This window comes from Arachis hypogaea, chromosome 15, assembly GCF_003086295.3.
Source record: "Arachis hypogaea cultivar Tifrunner chromosome 15, arahy.Tifrunner.gnm2.J5K5, whole genome shotgun sequence".
Taxonomy (NCBI): domain Eukaryota; kingdom Viridiplantae; phylum Streptophyta; class Magnoliopsida; order Fabales; family Fabaceae; genus Arachis; species Arachis hypogaea.
This window is the reverse complement of record NC_092050.1, coordinates 118,392,877-118,398,687: the sequence shown is the minus strand read 5'-3', so window position 1 is coordinate 118,398,687 and position 5,811 is coordinate 118,392,877. Positions and strand designations below refer to the sequence as shown.

Below are 5,811 nucleotides of genomic sequence, written 5' to 3'. Positions count from 1 at the left end.
TGTGGGGGCTCTGGTTGACTCTGTTTTGAGAGAATCTTTTTATGCTTCCTCTCCATGTTTACAGAAGGATGACCTCGAGTCTTAAACACAAGGGAGTCCTCATTCAATTGAAGGACTAGTTCACCTCTGTCAACATCAATCACAGCTCTTGCTGTGGCTAGGAAGGGTCTTCCAAGGATGATGGATTCATCCTCATCCTTCCCAGTATCTTGGACTATGAAATCAGCAGGGATGTAAAGGCCTTCAACCTTTACTAACACATCCTCTACTTGTCCATAAGCCTGTTTTCTTGAATTGTCTGCCATCTCTAATGAGATTTTAGCAGCTTGCACCCCATAGATTCTCAGTTTCTCTATTACAGAGAGAGGCATGAGGTTTATCCCTGAACCAAGGTCTCACAGAGCCTTTTCAAAGATCATGTTGCCTATGGTACAAGGTATTAAGAACTTTCCAGGATCCTGTTTCTTCTGAGGTAATGTCAGTTAATCCAGATCACTTAGTTCATTGGTGAACAAGGGAGGTTCATCTTCCCAAGTCTCAATACCAAATAATTTGGCATTCAACTTCATGATTGCACCAAGGTACTTGGTAACTTGCTCTTCAGTAACATTCTCATTCTCTTCAGAAGAGGAATACTCATCAGAGCTCATGAAGGGCATAAGGAGGTTCAATGGAATCTCTATGGTCTCTAGATGAGTCTCAGATTCCTTTGGTTCCTCAGAGGGAAACTCCTTATTGATCACTGGACGTCCCAGGAGGTCTTCCTCCTTGGGATTCACGTCCTCTCCTTCCTTCACAGGTTCGGCCATGGTGATTAATTCAATGGCCTTGCACTCTCCTTTTGGATTTTCTTCTGTATTGCTTGGGAGAGTACTAGGAGGGATTTCAGTGATCCTTTTACTCAGCTGGCCCACTTGTGCTTCCAAATTTCTAATGGAAGACCTTGTTTCATTCATGAAACTCACAGTGGCCTTAGATAGATCAGAGACTAAGTTTGCTAAATTAGAGGTATTTTGTTCAGAGTTCTCTGTCTATTACTGAGTGGATGATGGAAAAGGTTTACTATTGTTAAACCTATTTCTTCCACCATTATTAAAGCCTTGTTGAGGATTTTGATCCTTCCATGAGAAATTTGGATGATTTCTCCATGATGGGTTATATGTGTTTCCATAAGGTTCACCCATATAATTTACCTCTGCTATTGCAGGGTTTTCAGGATCATAAGCTTCTTCTTCAGAAGATGCCTCTTGAGTACTGTTGGATGCAGCTTGCATTCCATTCAGACTCTGAGAAATCATATTGACTTGCTGAGTCAATATTTTGTTCTGAGCCAATATGGCATTCAGAGTGTCAATTTCAAGAACTCCCTTCTTCATAGGCGTTCCATTACTTACAGGATTCCTCTCAGAAGTGTACATGAACTGGTTATTAGCAACCACGTCAATGAGTTCTTGAGCTTCTGCAGGCATTTTCTTTAGGTGAATGGATCCACCTGCAGAAGTGTCCAGTGACATCTTTGATAGCTCCGATAAACTATCATAGAATATATCCAGGATGGTCCATTCTGAAAGCATGTCAGAAGGACACTTTTTGGTCAGTCCTTTGTATCTCTCCCAAGCTTCATAGAGGGATTCACCTTCTTTCTGTCTGAAAGTCTAAACATCCACTCTAAGCTTACTCAGCTTTTGAGGAGGAAAGAACTTGGCTAAGAAAGCCTTGACCAGCTTATCCCAAGAGTTCAGGCTATCCTTAGGTTGAGAGTCCAACCATACTCTAGCTCTGTCTCTTACAGCAAAAGGGAAAAGCATGAGCCTGTAGACTTCAGGATCTACTCCATTAGTCTTAACAGTATCACATATCTGCAAGAATTCAGTTAAGAACTGAAAAGGATCTTCAAATGGAAGTCCATGAAACATGCAGTTTTGCTGCATCAGAGAAACTAATTGAGGTTTCAGCTCAAAGTTGTTTGCTCCAATGGCAGGAATGGAGATGCTTCTTCCATGTAAATTGGAATTAGGTGTAGTAAAGTCACCACGCATTCTCCTTGCATTATTGTTGTTGGGTTCGGCTGCCATCTCCTTTACTTGTTCAAAATTTTCAATAAGGTTGTCTCTGGATTGTTGTAATTTAGCTTCTCTTAGTTTCCTCTTCAGAGTCCTTTCAGGTTCTGGATCAGCTTCAACAAGAATGCATTTTTCCTTGTTCCTGCTCATAAGAAAGAGAAAAGAACAAGAAAAGAAGAGGAATCCTCTATGTCACAGTAAATAGGTTCCTTATTGTTAGTAGAAGAAGAAAAGGAATAGGGGTGAAGAAGAATGAAGAATCCAAACACAAGGGTAAGGATAGGAGCAGCGATGTGAGATGAAGAGAAGTGTTAGTAGATGAATAAATAATTAGAAGGAGATGAGGAAGATGGAGAATTTTCGAAAATAATTTTTGAAAAAGAGTTAGTGATTTTCGCAAATAGTTTTTGAAAAAGGTTAGTAATTTTCGAAAATTAAAATCAAAAATTAAAATAATTAGTTAATTAAAAAGAATTTTTGAAAAAGAGGGAAGATATTTTCGAAAATTAGAGAGAGAGAGTTAGTTAGGTGGTTTTGAAAAAGATAAGAAACAAACAAAAAGTTAGTTAGTTAGTTGAAACAAATTTGAAAATCAATTTTGAAAAGATAAGAAGATAAGAAGTTAGAAAGGATATTTTAAAATCAAATTTTTGAAAAAGGATATGATTTTAAAAAAGATAAGATAGAAAGATATTTTTGAAAATATATGATTGAAATTAGTTTTGAAAAAGATTTGATTTTTAAAATCACAATTAATGACTTGATTCACAAGAAATCACAAAATATAATTCTAGAACTCAAAGTTTGAATCTTTCTTAACAAGTAAGTAACAAACTTGAAATTTTTTGAATCAAAACATTAATTGATGATGTTATTTTCGAAAATTAGGAGATAAAGATAAGAAAAAGATTTTTGAAAAAGATTTTTTTAAAATTTTCGAAAATAACTAAGAAAAATGAAAAAGATTTGATTTTTGAAAAAGATTTTGAAAAAGATAAGATTTTTAAATTGAAAATTTGATTTGACTCATAAGAAACAATTGGATTTTAAAAATTTTTGAAAAAGTCAAATCTAATTTTTGAAATTTTAAGAGAGAAAAAGGGAAAGATATTTTTTTATTTTTGAATTTTTTTTATGAGAGAGAAAAACATGAAAATGATGTAATGCATGAAAATTTTGGATCAAAACAATGAATGCATGCAAGAATGCTATGAATGTCAAGATGAACACCAAGAACACTATGAAGATCATGATGAACATCAAGAACTTATTTTTGAAAATTTTATATGCAAAGAAAACATGCAAGACACCAAACTTAGAAATCTTTCATGTTTAGACACTATGAATGCAAAAATGCATATGAAAAACAAGAAAAGACACAAAACAAGAAAACATCAAGATCAAACAAGAAGACTTACCAAGAACAACTTGAAGATCATGAAGAACACTATGAATGCATGAATTTTTTCGAAAAATGCAAGATGAATATGCAATTGACACCAAACTTTCAACTTGACTCAAACAAGAAACATGAAATATTTTTTATTTTTATGATTTTATGATTTTTTTGTATTTTCTTTTAATTTTTTCGAAAATCATTTGAAAAAGAAAAATAAGGATTCCAAAATTTTTAATATGAATTCCAGGAATCTTGCACTCTTATTCTAAAGCTCCAATCAAAGGGTCAGGCATGGCTTAATAGCCAGCCAAGCTTTAGTATGTAACATGAGAGTAATTCATTCAATTTTAAGCCAAAACCTCAGTCCAAAAGAATTTAGACATGGCTCTACAGCCAGCCAGGCTTCAACATGCTTCATAAAACACTAGAATTCTTTCTTAAAAATTCTGAAGAAAAATATAATTTTGAAAACATTTTTATTTTAAAAAATTTTTTTCGAAAACAAAGGAGAAATTTTTGAAAGATTTTTAAAAAAAATTTTTGAAAATAAAACAAAAAGAAAATTACCTAATCTGAGCAACAAGATGAACCGTCAGTTGTCCAAACTCGAACAATCCCCGACAACGGCGCCAAAAACTTGGTGCACGAAATTGTGATCATCAATGGCGCCATCAACATGGTACGCTCAATTGTAATCTCAACTTTTTATCACAACTTCGCACAACTAACCAGCAAGTGCACTGGGTCGTCCAAGTAATAAACCTTACGCGAGTAAGGGTCGATCCCACGGAGATTGTTGGTATGAAGCAAGCTATGGTCATCTTGTAAATCTCAGTCAGGCGGATATAAAATAGTTATGGAGTTTTCGAATATAAGTAATAAGTAAACATAAAATAAGGATAGAAATACTTATGTAATTCATTGGTGAGAATTTCAGATAAGCGTATAGAGATGATTTCGTTCCTCTGAATTCCTGCTTTCCTGCTGTCTTCATCCAATCAGTCTTACTCCTTTCCATGGCTGGCTTTATGTAAGGACATCACCGTTGTCAATGGCTACTTTTAATCCTCTCTGGAAAATGGTCCGATGCGCTGTCACTGCATGGCTAATCGTCTGGAGGCGTCACCCTTGCCAATGGCTGCATCCTATCCTCTTGTGAAAATGGTCCAAATGCTCTGTCACAGCACGGCTAATCATCTGAGGTTCTCGATCATACTGGAATAAGATTCACCCTCCTTTTGCGTCTGTCACTACGCCCAGCACTCGCGAGTATGAAGTTTGTCACAGTCATTCAATCACAGAGTCCTACTCGGAATACCACAGACAAGGTTTAGACTTTCCGGACTCTCATGAATGCTGCCATCAATCTAGCTTATACCACGAAGATTCTGATTAAGAGATCCAAGAGATACTCATTCAATCTTAGGTAGAACGGAAGTGGTTGTCAGGCACGCGTTCATAGGGAATGATGATGATTGTCACGTTCATCACATTCAGGGTGAAGTGTGAATGAATATCTTAGAAGCGGAATAAGTTGAATTGAATAGAAAAACAGTAGTACTTTGCATTAATCTTTGAGGAACAGCAGAGCTCCACACCTTAATCTATGGAGTGTAGAAACTCTACCGTTTGAAAATACATAAGTGAAGAGAGGGTAAGCATGGCCGAATGGCCAGCCCCCAAACGTGATCAATAGATCAAAATATAATCCAAAGATGTCTAATACAATAGTAAAAAGTCCTATTTATACTAAACTAGTTACTAGGGTTTACAGAAGTAAGTAATTGATGCATAAATCCACTTTCAGGGCCCACTTGGTGTGTGCTTGGGCTGAGCTTGAATGTTACACGTGCAGAGGCTCTTTCTGGAGTTGAACGTCAGGTTGTAACGTATTTCTGGCGTTCAACTCTGGTTTGTGACTTGTTTCTGGCGTTTAACTCCAGACAGCAGCGTAGAACTGGCGTTCAACGCCCTTTTACGTCGTCTAAGCTCGGCCAAAGTATGAACTATTATACATTGCTGGAAAGCCCTGGATGTCTACTTTCCAACGCAATTGGAAGCGTGCCATTTGGAGTTTTGTAGCTCCAGAAATTCCACTTTGAGTGCAGGGAGGTCAGAATCCAACAGCATTAGCAGTCCTTCTTCAACCTCTGAATCTGATTTTTGCTCAAGTCCCTCAGTTTCAGCCAGAAAATACCTGAAATCATAGAAAAACACACAAACTCATAGTAAAGTCTAGAAATGTAAATTTAACATAAAAACTAATGAAAACATCCCTAAAAGTAACCAGATTCTACTAAAAACATACTAAAAATAGTGCCAAGAAGCGTATAAATTATCCGCTCATCA

General features: G+C 36.3%; 1 non-coding gene across 1 annotated transcript; it reads left to right on the top strand.

Annotated features, from left to right (window-relative positions):
- The first annotated feature begins 1,568 nt into the window (after positions 1-1,568).
- Positions 1,569-1,676, top strand: LOC112753901 (small nucleolar RNA R71). The gene has a single exon (XR_003178263.1). It is a non-coding gene; the product is annotated as a small nucleolar RNA R71 (small nucleolar RNA).
- Positions 1,677-5,811: the final 4,135 nt, after the last annotated feature.